Source organism: Triticum urartu, chromosome 7A (assembly GCF_056163025.1).
Source record: "Triticum urartu cultivar PI428250 chromosome 7A, HENAU_Tu73, whole genome shotgun sequence".
Lineage (NCBI taxonomy): Eukaryota > Viridiplantae > Streptophyta > Magnoliopsida > Poales > Poaceae > Triticum > Triticum urartu.
In genome coordinates, this window is record NC_141879.1 from 90282215 (window position 1) to 90303075 (window position 20861).

A 20861-nucleotide genomic window follows, 5' to 3' on the forward strand; every position below is an offset into this window, starting at 1 on the left:
GCAACATCCGGGCCAGACCCACTGCAAGATCCCCTCCGTGTAGACCCCACGCGTCCGTTCCCCCCCTCCAGGTGCCGGCGGCGGCGCCGTTCGTGAGGGGGGGCACACCCCGGACACGCGTGTCGGGCGTTTGCAACCGCCACAACACTTCCAGACTTGCGAGAGGCCGCCTACGCAAGATTTGGCGGCATGCTAGCCCCCGGAGGCCGCCGTCCACAGCCGTAGACGCACGAAGGGTAATCCGCGTAGAGGGAATTTTTCAGATACTTATCCATCACCAAAAATTATGAAAAAATACCATCGTCCCTATAGCACATGTTCCCACGTCGTGCAAAAAAACTCATGATTTTATCGCGCTCCGAGTATTTAGTAATATTGACGCCGCATCGTTACCGCAGAACGTCTACTACCGTGTCATCGCCGTCCGTGCGGGGGGGCCACGCACCGGAGACGCGTCCCGCCTCTTCGGACATGCCACCACACCACCCCGCATGTATGAGGGCCCGGTGCGACGCTTCGATGGCATTGCTACCCCCTAGTGCCCACGTCCCGCCTAAGCCTGTAGCGTTTGACCACGGGATCTAGCCCTTTGACTTCGCACGGACGGGCTTTGAATAGTGGACCTCCCCACCCGGTTGTGTTAGGTCAGCCCATAGGAGCACTTTGGAGCAACATCCGGGCCAGACCCACAGCAAGATCCCCTCCGTGTAGACCCCACGCGTCCGTTTCCCCCCTCCAGGTGCCGGCGGCGCCGCCGTCCGTGAGGGGGGGCACACCCCGGACACGCGTGCCGGGCATTTGCAACCGCCACAACACTTCCAGACTTGCGAGAGGACGCCTACGCAAGATTTGGCGGCATGCTAGCCCCCGGAGGCCGCCGTCCACAGCCGTAGACGCACGAAGGGCAATCCGCGTAGAGGGAATTTTTCGGATACTTCTCCATCACCAAAAATTATGAAAAATACCATCGTCCCTATAGCACATGTGCCCACGTCGTCCAAAAAAACTCATGATTTTATCGAGGTCCGAGTATTTAGTAATATTGACGCCGCATCATTACCGCAGAACGTCTACTACCGTGTCATCGCCGTCCGTGAGGGGGGGCCACGCATCGAAGACGCGTCCCGCCTCTTCGGACATGCCACCACACCACCCCGCATGTATGAGGGACCGGTGCGACGCTCCGGTGGCATTGCTACCCCCCAGTGCCCACGTCCCGCCTAACCCTGTAGCGTTTGACCACGGGATCTAGTCCTTTGACTTTGCACGGATGGGCTTTGACCAGTGGACCTCCCCACCCGGTTGTGTTAGGTCAGCCCATAGGAACACTTTGGAGCAACATCCGGGCTAGACCCACTGCAAGATCCCCTCCGTGTAGACCCCACCGTCCGTTCCCCCCCTCCAGGTCCCGGCGGCTGCGCCGTCCGTGAGGGGGGGCACACCCCGGACACGCGTGTCGGGCGTTTGCAACCGCCACAACACTTCCAGACTTGCGAGAGGCCGCCTACGCAAGATTTGGTGGCATGCTAGCCCCCAGAGGCCGCCGGCCACAGCCGTAGACGCACGAAGGGCAATCCGCGTAGAGGGAATTTTTCGGATACTTCTCCATCACCAAAAATTATGAAAAAATACCACCGTCCCTATAGCACATGTTCCCACGTCGTGCAAAAAACTCATGATTTTATCGTGCTCCGAGTATTTAGTAATATTGACACCGCATCGTTACCGCAGAACGTCTACTACCGTGTCATCGCCGTCTGTGAGGGGGGGCCACGCAACGGAGACGCGTCCCGCCTCTTCGGACATGCCACCACACCACCCCGCATGTATGAGGGCCCGGTGCAACGCTCCGGTGGCATTGTTATCCCACAGTGCCCCCGTCCCGCCTAACCCTGTAGCGTTTGACCATGGGATCTAGCCCTTTGACTTTGCACGGACGGGCTTTGACCAGTGGACCTCCCCACCCGGTTGTGTTAGGTCAGCCCATAGGAACACTTTGGAGCAACATCCGGGCCAGACCCACAACAAGATCCCCTCCGTGTAGACCCCACGCGTCCGTTCCCCCTCTCCAGGTGTCGGCGGTGGCGCCGTCCGTGAGGGGGGCACACCCCGGACATGCGTGCCGGGCATTTGCAACCGCCACAACACTTCCAGACTTGCGAGAGGCCGCCTACGCAAGATTTGGCGGCATGCTAGCCCCCGGAGGCCGCCGGCCACAGCCGTAGACGCGCGAAGGGCAATCCGCGTAGAGGGAATTTTTCGGATACTTCTCCATCACCAGAAATTATGAAAAAATACCATCGTCCGTATAGCACATGTGCCCACGTCGTGCAAAAAAACTCATGATTTTATCGCGCTCCGAGTATTTAGTAATATTGACGCCGCATCGTTACCGCAGAACGTCTACTACCGTGTCATCGCCGTCCGTGAGGGGGGGCCACGCCCTGGAGACGCGTCCTGCCTCTTCGGACATGCCACCACACCACCCCGCATGTATGAGGGCCCGGTGCGACGCTCCGGTGGCATTGCTACCCTAGTGCCCACGTCCCGCCTAACCCTGTAGCGTTTGACCACGGGATCTAGTCCTTTGACTTTGCACGGATGGGCTTTGACCAGTGGACCTCCCCACCCGGTTGTGTTAGGTCAGCCCATAGGAACACTTTGGAGCAACATCCGGGCCAGACCCACAGCAAGATCCCCTCCGTGTAGACCCCACGCGTCCGTTCCCCCCCACCAGGTGCCGGCGGCGGCGCCGTCCGTGAGGGGGGGCACACCCCGAACACGCGTGCCGGGCGTTTGCAACTGCCACAACACTTCCAAACTTGCGAGAGGCCGCCTACGCAAGATTTGGCGGCATGCTAGCCCCCGGAGGCCGCCGGCCACAGCCGTAGACGCACGAAGGGCAATCCGCGTAGAGGGAATTTTTCGGATACTTCTCCATCACCAAAAATTATGAAAAAATACCTTCGTCCCTAAAGCACATGTGCCCACGTCGTGCAAAAAAACTCATGATTTTATCGCGCTCCGAGTATTTAGTAATATTGACGCCGCATCGTTACCGCAGAACGTCTACTACCGTGTCATCGCCGTCCGTGAGGGGGGCCACGCCCCGGAGACGCGTCCCGCCTCTTCGGACATGCTACCACACCACCCCGCATGTATGAGGGCCCGGTGCGACGCTCCGGTGGCATTGCTACCCCCCAGTGCACCCGTCCCGCCTAACCCTGTAGCGTTTGACCACGGGATCTAGCCCTTTGACTTTGCACGGACGGGCTTTGACCAGTGGACCTCCCCACGCGGTTGTGTTAGGTCAGCCCATAGGAACACTTTGGAGCAACATCCGGGCCAGACCCGCAGCAAGATCCCCTCCGTGTAGACCCCACGCGTCTGTTCCCCCCCTCCAGGTGCCGGCGGCGGCGCCGTCCGTGAGGGGGGCACACCCCGGACACGCGTGCCGGGCATTTGCAACCGCCACAACACTTCCAGACTTGCGAGAGGCCGCCTACGCAAGATTTGGCGGCATGCTAGCCCCGAAGGCCGCCGGCCACAGCCGTAGACGCGCGAAGGGCAATCCGCGTAGAGGGAATTTTTCGGATACTTCTCCATCACCAAAAATTATGAAAAAATACCATCGTCCGTATAGCACATGTGCCCACGTCGTGCAAAAAAACTCATGATTTTATCACGCTCCGAGTATTTAGTAATATTGACGCCGCATCGTTACCGCAGAACGTCTACTACCGTGTCATCGCCGTCCGTGAGGGGGGGCCACGCCCCGGAGACGCGTCCCGCCTCTTCGGACATGCCACCACACCACCCCGCATGTATGAGGGCCCGGTGCGATGCTCCGGTGGCATTGCTACCCCCCAGTGCCCACGTCCCGCCTAACCCTGTAGCGTTTGACCACGGGATCTAGTCCTTTGACTTTGCACGGACGGGCTTTGACCAGTGGACCTCCCCACCCGGTTGTGTTAGGTCAGCCCATAGGAACACTTTGGAGCAACATCCGGGCCAGACCCACTGCAAGATCCCCTCCGTGTAGACCCCACGCGTCCGTTCCCCCCCTCCAGGTGCCGGCGGCGGCGCCGTCCGTGAGGGGGGGCACACCCCGGACACGCGTGTCGGGCGTTTGCAACCGCCACAACACTTCCAGACTTGCGAGAGGCCGCCTACGCAAGATTTGGCGGCATGCTAGCCCCCGGAGGCCGCCGTCCACAGCCGTAGACGCACGAAGGGTAATCCGCGTAGAGGGAATTTTTCAGATACTTCTCCATCACCAAAAATTATGAAAAAATACCATCGTCCCTATAGCACATGTTCCCACGTCGTGCAAAAAAACTCATGATTTTATCGCGCTCCGAGTATTTAGTAATATTGACGCCGCATCGTTACCGCAGAACGTCTACTACCGTGTCATCGCCGTCCGTGCGGGGGGGCCACGCACCGGAGACGCGTCCCGCCTCTTCGGACATGCCACCACACCACCCCGCATGTATGAGGGACCGGTGCGACGCTCCGGTGGCATTGCTACCCCCAGTGCCCCCGTCTCGCCTAACCCTGTAGCGTTTGACCACGGGATCTAGCCCTTTGACTTTGCACGGACGGGCTTTGACCAGTGGACCTCCCCATCCGGTTGTGTTAGGTCAGCCCATAGGAACACTTTGGAGCAACATCCGGGCCAGTCCCACAGCAAGATCCCCTCCGTGTAGACCCCACGCGTCCGTTACCCCCCTCCAGGTGCCGGCGGCGGCGCCGTCCGTGAGGGGGGGCACACCCCGGACACGCGTGCCGGGCGTTTGCAACCGCCACAACACTTCCAGACTTGCGAGAGGCCACCTACGCAAGATTTGGCGGCATGCTAGCCCCCGGAGGCCGCCGGCCACAGCCGTAGACGCGCGAAGGGCAATCCGCGTAGAGGGAATTTTTCGGATACTTCTCCATCACCAAAAATTATGAAAAAATACCATCGTCCCTATAGCACATGTGCCCACGTCGTGCAAAAAAACTCATGATTTTATCGCGCTCCGAGTATTTAGTAATATTGATGCCGCATCGTTACCGCAGAACGTCTACTACCGTGTCATCGCCGTCCGTGAGGGGGGCCATGCCCCGGAGACGCGTCCCGCCTCTTCGGACATGCCACCACACCACCCCGCATGTATGAGGGCCCGGTGCGACACTCCGGTGGCATTGCTACCCCCAGTGCCCACGTCCCGCCTAACCCTGTAGCGTTTGACCACGGGATCTAGTCCTTTGACTTTGCACGGATGGGCTTTGACCAGTGGACCTCCCCACCCGGTTGTGTTAGGTCAGCCCATAGGAACACTTTGGAGCAACATCCGGGCTAGACCCACTGCAAGATCCCCTCCGTGTAGACCCCACCGTCCGTTCCCCCCCTCCAGGTCCCGGCGGCTGCGCCGTCCGTGAGGGGGGGCACACCCCGGACACGCGTGTCGGGCGTTTGCAACCGCCACAACACTTCCAGACTTGCGAGAGGCCGCCTACGCAAGATTTGGTGGCATGCTAGCCCCCAGAGGCCGCCGGCCACAGCCGTAGACGCACGAAGGGCAATCCGCGTAGAGGGAATTTTTCGGATACTTCTCCATCACCAAAAATTATGAAAAAATACCACCGTCCCTATAGCACATGTTCCCACGTCGTGCAAAAAACTCATGATTTTATCGTGCTCCGAGTATTTAGTAATATTGACACCGCATCGTTACCGCAGAACGTCTACTACCGTGTCATCGCCGTCTGTGAGGGGGGGCCACGCAACGGAGACGCGTCCCGCCTCTTCGGACATGCCACCACACCACCCCGCATGTATGAGGGCCCGGTGCAACGCTCCGGTGGCATTGTTATCCCACAGTGCCCCCGTCCCGCCTAACCCTGTAGCGTTTGACCATGGGATCTAGCCCTTTGACTTTGCACGGACGGGCTTTGACCAGTGGACCTCCCCACCCGGTTGTGTTAGGTCAGCCCATAGGAACACTTTGGAGCAACATCCGGGCCAGACCCACAACAAGATCCCCTCCGTGTAGACCCCACGCGTCCGTTCCCCCTCTCCAGGTGTCGGCGGTGGCGCCGTCCGTGAGGGGGGCACACCCCGGACATGCGTGCCGGGCATTTGCAACCGCCACAACACTTCCAGACTTGCGAGAGGCCGCCTACGCAAGATTTGGCGGCATGCTAGCCCCCGGAGGCCGCCGGCCACAGCCGTAGACGCGCGAAGGGCAATCCGCGTAGAGGGAATTTTTCGGATACTTCTCCATCACCAGAAATTATGAAAAAATACCATCGTCCGTATAGCACATGTGCCCACGTCGTGCAAAAAAACTCATGATTTTATCGCGCTCCGAGTATTTAGTAATATTGACGCCGCATCGTTACCGCAGAACGTCTACTACCGTGTCATCGCCGTCCGTGAGGGGGGGCCACGCCCTGGAGACGCGTCCTGCCTCTTCGGACATGCCACCACACCACCCCGCATGTATGAGGGCCCGGTGCGACGCTCCGGTGGCATTGCTACCCTAGTGCCCACGTCCCGCCTAACCCTGTAGCGTTTGACCACGGGATCTAGTCCTTTGACTTTGCACGGATGGGCTTTGACCAGTGGACCTCCCCACCCGGTTGTGTTAGGTCAGCCCATAGGAACACTTTGGAGCAACATCCGGGCCAGACCCACAGCAAGATCCCCTCCGTGTAGACCCCACGCGTCCGTTCCCCCCCACCAGGTGCCGGCGGCGGCGCCGTCCGTGAGGGGGGGCACACCCCGAACACGCGTGCCGGGCGTTTGCAACTGCCACAACACTTCCAAACTTGCGAGTGGCCGCCTACGCAAGATTTGGCGGCATGCTAGCCCCCGGAGGCCGCCGGCCACAGCCGTAGACGCACGAAGGGCAATCCGCGTAGAGGGAATTTTTCGGATACTTCTCCATCACCAAAAATTATGAAAAAATACCTTCGTCCCTAAAGCACATGTGCCCACGTCGTGCAAAAAAACTCATGATTTTATCGCGCTCCGAGTATTTAGTAATATTGACGCCGCATCGTTACCGCAGAACGTCTACTACCGTGTCATCGCCGTCCGTGAGGGGGGCCACGCCCCGGAGACGCGTCCCGCCTCTTCGGACATGCTACCACACCACCCCGCATGTATGAGGGCCCGGTGCGACGCTCCGGTGGCATTGCTACCCCCCAGTGCCCACGTCCCGCCTAACCCTGTAGCGTTTGACCACGGGATCTAGCCCTTTGACTTGGCACGGACGGGCTTTGACCAGCGGACCTCCCCACCCGGTTGTGTTAGGTCAGCCCATAGGAACACTTTGGAGCAACATCCGGGCCAGACCCACAGCAAGATCCCCTCCGTGTAGACCCCACGCGTCCGTTCCCCCCTCCAGGTGCCGGCGGCGGCGCCGCCCGTGAGCGGGGGCACACCCCGGACACGCGTGCCGGGCATTTGCAACCGCCACAACACTTCCAGACTTGCGAGAGGCCGCCTACGCAAGATTTGGCGGCATGCTAGCCCCCGGAGGTCACCGGCCACAGCCGTAGACGCGCGAAGGGCAACCCGCGTAGAGGGAATTTTTCGGATACTTCTCCATCACCAAAAATTATGAAAAAATACCATCGTCCCTATAGCACATGTGCCCATGTCGTGCAAAAAAACTCATGATTTTATCGCGCTCCGAGTATTTAGTAATATTGATGCCGCATCGTTACCGCAGAACGTCTACTACCGTGTCATCGCCGTCCGTGAGGGGGGGCCATGCCCCGGAGACGCGTCCCGCCTCTTCGGACATGCCACCACACCACCCCGCATGTATGAGGGCCCGGTGCGACGCTCCGGTGGCATTGCTACCCCCCAGTGCCCACGTCCCGCCTAACCCTGTAGCGTTTGACCACGGGATCTAGCCCTTTGACTTTGCACGGACGGGCTTTGACCAGTGGACCTCCCCACGCGGTTGTGTTAGGTCAGCCCATAGGAACACTTTGGAGCAACATCCGGGCCAGACCCGCAGCAAGATCCCCTCCGTGTAGACCCCACGCGTCTGTTCCCCCCCTCCAGGTGCCGGCGGCGGCGCCGTCCGTGAGGGGGGCACACCCCGGACACGCGTGCCGGGCATTTGCAACCGCCACAACACTTCCAGACTTGCGAGAGGCCGCCTACGCAAGATTTGGCGGCATGCTAGCCCCGAAGGCCGCCGGCCACAGCCGTAGACGCGCGAAGGGCAATCCGCGTAGAGGGAATTTTTCGGATACTTCTCCATCACCAAAAATTATGAAAAAATACCATCGTCCGTATAGCACATGTGCCCACGTCGTGCAAAAAAACTCATGATTTTATCACGCTCCGAGTATTTAGTAATATTGACGCCGCATCGTTACCGCAGAACGTCTACTACCGTGTCATCGCCGTCCGTGAGGGGGGGCCACGCCCCGGAGACGCGTCCTGCCTCTTCGGACATGCCACCACACCACCCCGCATGTATGAGGGCCCGGTGCGATGCTCCGGTGGCATTGCTACCCTAGTGCCCACGTCCCGCCTAACCCTGTAGCGTTTGACCACGGGATCTAGTCCTTTGACTTTGCACGGATGGGCTTTGACCAGTGGACCTCCCCACCCGGTTGTGTTAGGTCAGTCCATAGGAACACTTTGGAGCAACATCCGGGCCAGACCCACAGCAAGATCCCCTCCGTGTAGACCCCACGCGTCCGTTCCCCCCCACCAGGTGCCGGCGGCGGCGCCGTCCGTGAGGGGGGGCACACCCCGAACACGCGTGCCGGGCGTTTGCAACTGCCACAACACTTCCAGACTTGCGAGAGGCCGCCTACGCAAGATTTGGCGGCATGCTAGCCCCCGGAGGCCGCCGGCCACAGCCGTAGACGCACGAAGGGCAATCCGCGTAGAGGGAATTTTTCGGATACTTCTCCATCACCAAAAATTATGAAAAAATACCTTCGTCCCTATAGCACATGTGCCCACGTCGTGCAAAAAAACTCATGATTTTATCGCGCTCCGAGTATTTAGTAATATTGACGCCGCATCGTTACCGCAGAACGTCTACTACCGTGTCATCGCCGTCCGTGAGGGGGGCCACGCCTCGGAGACGCGTCCCGCCTCTTCGGACATGCCACCACACCACCCCGCATGTATGAGGGCCCGGTGCGACGCTCCGGTGGCATTGCTACCCCCAGTGCCCACGTCCCGCCTAACCCTGTAGCTTTGACCACGGGATCTAGCCCTTTGACTTGGCACGGACGGGCTTTGACCAGCGGACCTCCCCACCCGGTTGTGTTAGGTCAGCCCATAGGAACACTTTGGAGCAACATCCGGGCCATACCCACAGCAAGATCCCCTCGTGTAGACCCCACGCGTCCGTTCCCCCCTCCAGGTGCCGGCGGCGGCGCCGCCCGTGAGCGGGGGCACACCTCGGACACGCGTGCCGGGCATTTGCAACCGCCACAACACTTCCAGACTTGCGAGAGGCCGCCTACGCAAGATTTGGCGGCATGCTAGCCCCCGGAGGTCGCCGGCCACAGCCGTAGACGCGCGAAGGGCAACCCGCGTAGAGGGAATTTTTCGGATACTTCTCCATCACCAAAAATTATGAAAAAATACCATCGTCCCTATAGCACATGTGCCCATGTCGTGCAAAAAAACTCATGATTTTATCGCGCTCCGAGTATTTAGTAATATTGACGCCGCATCGTTACCGCAGAACGTCTACTACCGTGTCATCGCCGTCCGTGAGGGGGGGCCATGCCCCGGAGACGCGTCCCGCCTCTTCGGACATGCCACCACACCACCCCGCATGTATGAGGGCCCGGTGCGACGCTCCGGTGGCATTGCTACCCCCCAGTGCCCACGTCCCGCCTAACCCTATAGCGTTTGACCACGGGATCTAGCCCTTTGACTTTGCACGGACGGGCTTTGACCAGTGGACCTCCCCACCCGGTTGTGTTAGGTCAGCCCATAGGAACACTTTGGAGCAACATCCGGGCCAGACCCGCAGCAAGATCCCCTCCGTGTAGACCCCACGCGTCTGTTCCCCCCCTCCAGGTGCCGGCGGCGGCGCCGTCCGTGAGGGGGGCACACCCCGGACACGCGTGCCGGGCGTTTGCAACCGCCACAACACTTCCAGACTTGCGAGAGGCCACCTTCGCAAGATTTGGCGGCATGCTAGCCCCGGGAGGCCGCCGGCCACAGCCGTAGACGCGCGAAGGGCAATCCGCGTAGAGGGAATTTTTCGGATACTTCTCCATCACCAAAAATTATGAAAAAATACCATCGTCCCTATAGCACATGTGCCCACGTCGTGCAAAAAAACTCATGATTTTATCGCGCTCCGAGTATTTAGTAATATTGACGCCGCATCGTTACCGCAGAACGTCTACTACCGTGTCATTGCCGTCCGTGAGGGGGGGCCACGCCCCGGAGACGCGTCCCGCCTCTTCGGACATGCCACCACACCACCCCGCATGTATGAGGGCCCGGTGCGACGCTCCGGTGGCATTGCTACCCCCCAGTGCCCACGTCCCGCCTAACCCTGTAGCGTTTGACCACGGGATCTAGCCCTTTGACTTTGCACGGACGGGCTTTGACCAGCGGACCTCCCCACCCGGTTGTGTTAGGTCAGCCCATAGGAACACTTTGGAGCAACATCCGGGCCAGACCCACTGCAAGATCCCCTCCGTGTAGACCCCACGCGTCCGTTCCCCCCCTCCACGTGCCGGCGGCGGCGCCGTTCGTGAGGGGGGGCACACCCCGGACACGCGTGTCGGGCGTTTGCAACCGCCACAACACTTCCAGACTTGCGAGATGCCGCCTACGCAAGATTTGGTGGCATGCTAGCCCCAGAGGCCGCCGGCCACAGCCGTAGACGCACGAAGGGCAATCCGCGTAGAGGGAATTTTTCGGATACTTCTCCAGCACCAAAAATTATGAAAAAATACCACCGTCCCTATAGCACATGTTCCCACGTCGTGCAAAAAACTCATGATTTTATCGTGCTCCGAGTATTTAGTAATATTGACACCGCATCGTTACCGCAGAACGTCTACTACCGTGTCATCGCCGTCTGTGAGGGGGGGCCACGCACCGGAGACGCGTCCCGCCTCTTCGGACATGCCACCACACCACCCCGCATGTATGAGGGCCCGGTGCGACGCTCCGGTGGCATTGTTACCCCACAGTGCCCCCGTCCCGCCTAACCCTGTAGCGTTTGACCACGGGATCTAGCCCTTTGACTTTGCATGGACGGGCTTTGACCAGTGGACCTCCCCACCCGGTTGTGTTAGATCAGCCCATAGGAACACTTTGGAGCAACATCCGGGCCAGACCCACAACAAGATCCCCTCGGTGTAGACCCCACGCGTCCGTTCCCCCTCTCCAGGTGCCGGCGGTGGCGCCGTCCGTGAGGGGGGCACACCCCGGACACGCGTGCCGGGCGTTTGCAACCGCCACAACACTTCCAGACTTGCGAGAGGCCGCCTACACAAGATTTGGCGGCATGCTAGCCCCCGGAGGCCGCCGGCCACAGCCGTAGACGCGCGAAGGGCAATCCGCGTAGAGGGCATTTTTCGGATACTTCTCCATCACCAGAAATTATGAAAAAATACCATCGTCCGTATAGCAAATGTGCCCACGTCGTGCAAAAAAACTCTTGATTTTATCGCGCTCCGAGTATTTAGTAATATTGACGCTGCATTGTTACCGCAGAACGTCTACTACCGTGTCATCGCCGTCCGTGAGGGGGGGCCACGCCCCGGAGACGCGTCCTGCCTCTTCGGACATGCCACCACACCACCCCGCATGTATGAGGGCCCGGTGCGACGCTCCGGTGGCATTGCTACCCTAGTGCCCACGTCCCGCCTAACCCTGTAGCGTTTGACCACGTGATCTAGTCCTTTGACTTTGCACGGATGGGCTTTGACCAGTGGACCTCCCCACCCGGTTGTGTTAGGTCAGCCCATAGGAACACTTTGGAGCAACATCCGGGCCAGACCCACAGCAAGATCCCCTCCGTGTAGACCCCACGCGTCCGTTCCCCCCCACCAGGTGCCGGCGGCGGCGCCGTCCGTGAGGGGGGGCACACCTCGAACACGCGTGCCAGGCGTTTGCAACTGCCACAACACTTCCAGACTTGCGAGAGGCCGCCTACGCAAGATTTGGCGGCATGCTAGCCCCCGAAGGCCGCCAGCCACAGCCGTAGACGCACGAAGGGCAATCCGCGTAGAGGGAATTTTTCGGATACTTCTCCATCACCAAAAATTATGAAAAAATACCTTCGTCCCTATAGCACATGTGCCCACGTCGTGCAAAAAAACTCATGATTTTATCGCGCTCCGAGTATTTAGTAATATTGACGCCGCATCGTTACCGCAGAACGTCTACTACCGTGTCATCGCCGTCCGTGAGGGGGGCCACGCCCCGGAGACGCGTCCCGCCTCTTCGGACATGCCACCACACCACCCCGCATGTATGAGGGCCCGGTGCGACGCTCCGGTGGCATTGCTACCCCCCAGTGCCCACGTCCCGCCTAACCCTGTAGCGTTTGACCACGGGATCTAGCCCTTTGACTTTGCACGGACGGGCTTTGACCAGCGGACCTCCCCACCCGGTTGTGTTAGGTCAGCCCATAGGAACACTTTGGAGCAACATCCGGGCCAGACCCACAGCAAGATCCCCTCTGTGTAGACCCCACGCGTCCGTTCCCCCCTCCAGGTGCCGGCGGCGGCGCCGCCCGTGAGGGGGGGCACACCCCGGACACGCGTGCCGGGCATTTGCAACCGCCACAACACTTCCAGACTTGCGAGAGGCCGCCTACGCAAGATTTGGCAGCATGCTAGCCCCCGGAGGCCGCCGGCCACAGCCGTAGACGCGCGAAGGGCAATCCGCGTAGAGGGAATTTTTCGGATACTTCTCCATCACCAAAAATTATGAAAAAGTACCATCGTCCCTATAGCACATGTGCCCATGTCGTGCAAAAAAACTCATGATTTTATCGCGCTCCGAGTATTTAGTAATATTGACGCCGCATCGTTACCGCAGAACGTCTACTACCGTGTCATCGCCGTCCGTGAGGGGGGGCCATGCCCCGGAGACGCGTCCCGCCTCTTCGGACATGCCACCACACCACCCCGCATGTATGAGGGCCCGGTGCGACGCTCCGGTGGCATTGCTACCCCCAGTGCCCACGTCCCGCCTAACCCTGTAACGTTTGACCACGGGATCTAGCCCTTTGACTTTGCACGGACGGGCTTTGACCAGTGGACCTCCCCACCCGGTTGTGTTAGGTCAGCCCATAGGAACACTTTGGAGCAACATCCGGGCCAGACCCGCAGCAAGATCCCCTCCGTGTAGACCCCACGCGTCTGTTCCCCCCCTCCAGGTGCCGGCGGCGGCGCCATCCGTGAGGGGGGCACACCCCGGACACGCGTGCCGGGCGTTTGCAACCGCCACAACACTTCCAGACTTGCGAGCGGCCGCCTACGAAGGATTTGGCGGCATGCTAGCCCCCGGAGGCCGCCGGCCACAGCCGTAGACGCGCGAAGGGCAATCCGCGTAGAGGGAATTTTTCGGATACTTCTCCATCACCAAAAATTATGAAAAAATACCATCGTCCCTATAGCACATGTGCCCACGTCGTGCAAAAAAACTCATGATTTTATCGCGCTCGGAGTATTTAGTAATATTGACGCCGCATCGTTACCGCAGAACGTCTACTACCGTGTCATTGCCGTCCGTGAGGGGGGGCCACGCCCCGGAGACGCGTCCCGCCTCTTCGGACATGCCACCACACCACCCCGCATGTATGAGGGCCCGGTGCGACGCTCCGGTGGTATTGCTACCCCCCCAGTGCCCACGTCCCGCCTAACCCTGTAGCGTTTGACCACGGGATCTAGCCCTTTGACTTTGCACGGACGGGCTTTGACCAGCGGACCTCCCCACCCGGTTGTGTTAGGTCAGCCCATAGGAACACTTTGGAGCAACATCCGGGCCAGACCCACAGCAAGATCCCCTCCGTGTAGACCCCACGCGTCCGTTCCCCCCTCCAGGTGCCGGCGGCGGCGCCGTCCGTGAGGGGGGGCACACCCCGGACACGCGTGCCGGGCGTTTGCAACCGCCACAACACTTCCAGACTTGCGAGAGGCCGCCTACGCAAGATTTGGCGGCATGCTAGCCCCCGGAGGCCGCCGGCCACAGCCGTAGACGCACGAAGGGCAATCCGCGTAGAGGGAATTTTTCGGATACTTCTCCATCACCAAAAATTATGAAAAAATACCATCGTCCCTATAGCACATGTGCCCACGTCGTGCAAAAAAACTCATGATTTTATCGCGCTCTGAGTATTTAGTAATATTGACGCCGCATCGTTACCGCAAAACGTCTACTACCGTGTCATCGCCGTCCGTGAGGGGGGGCACGCAGCGGAGACGCGTCCCGCCTCTTCGGACATGCCACCACACCACCACGCATGTATGAGGGCCCGGTGCGATGCTCCGGTGGCATTGCTACCCCCAGTGCCCCCGTCTCGCCTAACCCTGTAGCGTTTGACCACGGGATCTAGCCCTTTGACTTTGCACGGACGGGCTTTGACCAGTGGACCTCCCCACCCGGTTGTGTTAGGTCAGCCCATAGGAACACTTTGGAGCCACATCCGGGCCAGACCCACAGCAAGATCCCCTCCGTGTAGACCCCACGCGTCCGTTACCCCCCTCCAGGTGCCGGCGGCGGCGCCGTCCGTGAGGGGGCTCACACCCCGTACACGCGTGCCGGGCGTTTGCAACCGCCACAACACTTCCAGACTTGCGAGAGGCCGCCTACGCAAGATTTGGCGGCATGCTAGCCCCCGGAGGCCGCCGGCCACAGCCGTAGACGCGCGAAGGGCAATCCGCGTAGAGGGAATTTTTCGGATACTTCTCCATCACCAAAAATTATGAAAAAATACCATCGTCCCTATAGCACATGTGCCCACGTCGTGTAAAAAAACTCATGATTTTATCGCGCTCCGAGTATTTAGTAATATTGACGCCGCATCGTTACCGCAGAACGTCTACTACCGTGTCATTGCCGTCCGTGAGGGGGGGCCACGCCCCGGAGACGCGTCCCGCCTCTTCGGACATGCCACCACACCACCCCGCATGTATGAGGGCCCGGTGCGACGCTCCGGTGGTATTGCTACCCCCCCAGTGCCCACGTCCCGCCTAACCCTGTAGCGTTTGACCACGGGATCTAGCCCTTTGACTTTGCACGGACGGGCTTTGACCAGCGGACCTCCCCACCCGGTTGTGTTAGGTCAGCCCATAGGAACACTTTGGAGCAACATCCGGGCCAGACCCACAGCAAGATCCCCTCCGTGTAGACCCCACGCGTCCGTTCCCCCCTCCAGGTGCCGGCGGCGGCGCCGTCCGTGAGGGGGGGCACACCCCGGACACGCGTGCCGGGCGTTTGCAACCGCCACAACACTTCCAGACTTGCGAGAGGCCGCCTACGCAAGATTTGGCGGCATGCTAGCCCCCGGAGGCCGCCGGCCACAGCCGTAGACGCACGAAGGGCAATCCGCGTAGAGGGAATTTTTTGGATACTTCTCCATCACCAAAAATTATGAAAAAATACCATCGTCCCTATAGCACATGTGCCCACGTCGTGCAAAAAAACTCATGATTTTATCGCGCTCTGAGTATTTAGTAATATTGACGCCGCATCGTTACCGCAAAACGTCTACTACCGTGTCATCGCCGTCCGTGAGGGGGGGCACGCAGCGGAGACGCGTCCCGCCTCTTCGGACATGCCACCACACCACCCCGCATGTATGAGGGCCCGGTGCGATGCTCCGGTGGCATTGCTACCCCCAGTGCCCCCGTCTCGCCTAACCCTGTAGCGTTTGACCACGGGATCTAGCCCTTTGACTTTGCACGGACGGGCTTTGACCAGTGGACCTCCCCACCCGGTTGTGTTAGGTCAGCCCATAGGAACACTTTGGAGCCACATCCGGGCCAGACCCACAGCAAGATCCCCTCCGTGTAGACCCCACGCGTCCGTTACCCCCCTCCAGGTGCCGGCGGCGGCGCCGTCCGTGAGGGGGCTCACACCCCGTACACGCGTGCCGGGCGTTTGCAACCGCCACAACACTTCCAGACTTGCGAGAGGCCGCCTACGCAAGATTTGGCGGCATGCTAGCCCCCGGAGGCTGCCGGCCACAGCCGTAGACGCGCGAAGGGCAATCCGCGTAGAGGGAATTTTTCGGATACTTCTCCATCACCAAAAATTATGAAAAAGTACCATCGTCCCTATAGCACATGTGCCCATGTCGTGCAAAAAAACTCATGATTTTATCGCGCTCCGAGTATTTAGTAATATTGACGCCGCATCGTTACCGCAGAACGTCTACTACCGTGTCATCGCCGTCCGTGAGGGGGGGCCATGCCCCGGAGACGCGTCCCACCTCTTCGGACATGCCACCACACCACCCCGCATGTATGAGGGCCCGGTGCGACGCTCCGGTGGCATTGCTACCCCCCAGTGCCCACGTCCCGCCTAACCCTGTAGCGTTTGACCACGGGATCTAGCCCTTTGACTTTGCACGGACGGGCTTTGACCAGTGGACCTCCCCACCCGGTTGTGTTAGGTCAGCCCATAGGAACACTTTGGAGCAACATCCGGGCCAGACCCGCAGCAAGATCCCCTCCGTGTAGACCCCACGCGTCTGTTCCCCCCCTCCAGGTGCCGGCGGCGGCGCCGTCCGTGAGGGGGGCACACCCCGGACACGCGTGCCGGGCGTTTGCAACCGCCACAACACTTCCAGACTTGCGAGCGGCCGCCTACGCAGGATTTGGCGGCATGCTAGCCCCCGGAGGCCGCCGGCCACAGCCGTAGACGCGCGAAGGGCAATCCGCGTAGAGGGAATTTTTCGGATACTTTTCCATCACCAAAAATTATGAAAAAATACCATCGTCCCTATAGCACATGTGCCCACGTCGTGCAAAAAAACTCATGATTTTATCGCGCTCCGAGTATTTAGTAATATTGACGCCGCATCGTTACCGCAGAACGTCTACTACCGTGTCATTGCCGTCCGTGAGGGGGGGCCACGCCCCGGAGACGCGTCCCGCCTCTTCGGACATGCCACCACACCACCCCGCATGTATGAGGGCCCGGTGCGACGCTCCGGTGGTATTGCTACCCCCCCCCCAGTGCCCACGTCCCGCCAAACCCTGTAGCGTTTGACCACGGGATCTAGCCCTTTGACTTTGCACGGACGGGCTTTGACCAGCGGACCTCCCCACCCGGTTGTGTTAGGTCAGCCCATAGGAACACTTTGGAGCAACATCCGGGCCAGACCCACAGCAAGATCCCCTCCGTGTAGACCCCACGCGTCCGTTCCCCCCTCCAGGTGCCGGCGGCGGCGCCGTCCGTGAGGGGGGGCACACCCCGGACACGCGTGCCGGGCGTTTGCAACCGCCACAACACTTCCAGACTTGCGAGAGGCCGCCTACGCAAGATTTGGCGGCATGCTAGCCCCCGGAGGCCGCCGGCCACAGCCGTAGACGCACGAAGGGCAATCCGCGTAGAGGGAATTTTTTGGATACTTCTCCATCACCAAAAATTATGAAAAAATACCATCGTCCCTATAGCACATGTGCCCACGTCGTGCAAAAAAACTCATGATTTTATCGCGCTCTGAGTATTTAGTAATATTGACGCCGCATCGTTACCGCAAAACGTCTACTACCGTGTCATCGCCGTCCGTGAGGGGGGGCACGCAGCGGAGACGCGTCCCGCCTCTTCGGACATGCCACCACACCACCCCGCATGTATGAGGGCCCGGTGCGATGCTCCGGTGGCATTGCTACCCCCAGTGCCCCCGTCTCGCCTAACCCTGTAGCGTTTGACCACGGGATCTAGCCCTTTGACTTTGCACGGACGGGCTTTGACCAGTGGACCTCCCCACCCGGTTGTGTTAGGTCAGCCCATAGGAACACTTTGGAGCCACATCCGGGGCAGACCCACAGCAAGATCCCCTCCGTGTAGACCCCACGCGTCCGTTACCCCCCTCCAGGTGCCGGCGGCGGCGCCGTCCGTGAGGGGGCTCACACCCCGTACACGCGTGCCGGGCGTTTGCAACCGCCACAACACTTCCAGACTTGCGAGAGGCCGCCTACGCAAGATTTGGCGGCATGCTAGCCCCCGGAGGCCGCCGGCCACAGCCGTAGACGCGCGAAGGGCAATCCGCGTAGAGGGAATTTTTCGGATACTTCTCCATCACCAAAAATTATGAAAAAATACCATCGTCCCTATAGCACATGTGCCCACGTCGTGCAAAAAAACTCATGATTTTATCGCGCTCCGAGTATTTAGTAATATTGACGCCGCATCGTTACCGCAGAACGTCTACTACCGTGTCATTGCCGTCCGTGAGGGGGGGCCACGCCCCGGAGACGCGTCCCGCCTCTTCGGACATGCCACCACACCACCCCGCATGTATGAGGGCCCGGTGCGACGCTCCGGTGGTATTGCTACCCCCCCCAGTGCCCACGTCCCGCCTAACCCTGTAGCGTTTGACCACGGGATCTAGCCCTTTGACTTTGCACGGACGGGCTTTGACCAGCGGACCTCCCCACCCGGTTGTGTTAGGTCAGCCCATAGGAACACTTTGGAGCAACATCCGGGCCAGACCCACAGCGAGATCCCCTCCGTGTAGACCCCACGCGTCCGTTCCCCCCTCCAGGTGCCGGCGGCGGCGCCGTCCGTGATGGGGGGCACACCCCGGACACGCGTGCCGGGCGTTTGCAACCGCCACAACACTTCCAGACTTGCGAGAGGCCGCCTACGCAAGATTTGGCGGCATGCTAGCCCCCGGAGGCCGCCGGCCACAGCCGTAGACGCACGAAGGGCAATCCACGTAGAGGGAATTTTTTGGATACTTCTCCATCACCAAAAATTATGAAAAAATACCATCGTCCCTATAGCACATGTGCCCACGTCGTGCAAAAAAACTCATGATTTTATCGCGCTCTGAGTATTTAGTAATATTGACGCCGCATCGTTACCGCAAAACGTCTACTACCGTGTCATCGCCGTCCGTGAGGGGGGGCACGCAGCGGAGACGCGTCCCGCCTCTTCGGACATGCCACCACACCACCCCGCATGTATGAGGGCCCGGTGCGATGCTCCGGTGGCATTGCTACCCCCAGTGCCCCCGTCTCGCCTAACCCTGTAGCGTTTGACCACGGGATCTAGCCCTTTGACTTTGCACGGACGGGCTTTGACCAGTGGACCTCCCCACCTGGTTGTGTTAGGTCAGCCCATAGGAACACTTTGGAGCCACATCCGGGCCAGACCCACAGCAAGATCCCCTCCGTGTAGACCCCACGCGTCCGTTACCCCCCTCCAGGTGCCGGCGGCGGCGCCGTCCGTGAGGGGGCTCACACCCCGTACACGCGTGCCGGGCGTTTGCAACCGCCACAACACTTCCAGACTTGCGAGAGGCCGCCTACCCAAGATTTGGCGGCATGCTAGCCCCCGGAGGCCGCCGGCCACAGCCGTAGACGCGCGAAGGGCAATCCGCGTAGAGGGAATTTTTCGGATACTTCTCCATCACCAAAAATTATGAAAAAATACCATCGTCCCTATAGCACATGTGCCCACGTCGTGCAAAAAAACTCATGATTTTATCGCGCTCCGAGTATTTAGTAATATTGACGCCGCATCGTTACCGCAGAACGTCTACTACCGTGTCATCGCCGTCCGTGAGGGGGGCCACGCCCCGGAGACGCGTCCCGCCTCTTCGGACATGCCACCACACCACCCCGCATGTATGAGGGCCCGGTGCGACGCTCCGGTGGCATTGCTACCCCCCAGTGCCCACGTCCCGCCTAACCCTGTAGCGTTTGACCACGGGATCAAGCCCTTTGACTTTGCACGGACGGGCTTTGACCAGCGGACCTCCCCACCCGGTTGTGTTAGGTCAGCCCATAGGAACACTTTGGAGCAACATCCGGGCCAGACCCACAGCAAGATCCCCTCTGTGTAGACCCCACGCGTCCGTTCCCCCCTCCAGGTGCCGGCGGTGGCGCCGCCCGTGAGGGGGGGCACACCCCGGACACGCGTGCCGGGCATTTGCAACCGCCACAACACTTCCAGACTTGCGAGAGGCCGCCTACGCAAGATTTGGCGGCATGCTAGCCCCCGGAGGCCGCCGGCCACAGCCGTAGACGCGCGAAGGGCAATCCGCGTAGAGGGAATTTTTCGGATACTTCTCCATCACCAAAAATTATGAAAAAGTACCATCGTCCCTATAGCACATGTGCCCATGTCGTGCAAAAAAACTCATGATTTTATCGCGCTCCGAGTATTTAGTAATATTGACGCCGCATCGTTACCGCAGAACGTCTACTACCGTGTCATCGCCGTCCGTGAGGGGGGGCCATGCCCCGGAGACGCGTCCCGCCTCTTCGGACATGCCACCACACCACCCCGCATGTATGAGGGCCCGGTGCGACGCTCCGGTGGCATTGCTACCCCCCAGTGCCCACGTCCCGCCTAACCCTGTAGCGTTTGACCACGGGATCTAGCCCTTTGACTTTGCACGGACGGGCTTTGACCAGTGGACCTCCCCACCCGGTTGTGTTAGGTCAGCCCATAGGAACACTTTGGAGCAACATCCGGGCCAGACCCGCAGCAAGATCCCCTCCGTGTAGACCCCACGCGTCTGTTCCCCCCCTCCAGGTGCCGGCGGCGGCACCGTCCGTGAGGGGGGCACACCCCGGACACGCGTGCCGGGCGTTTGCAACCGCCACAACACTTCCAGACTTGCGAGCGGCCGCCTACGAAGGATTTGGCGGCATGCTAGCCC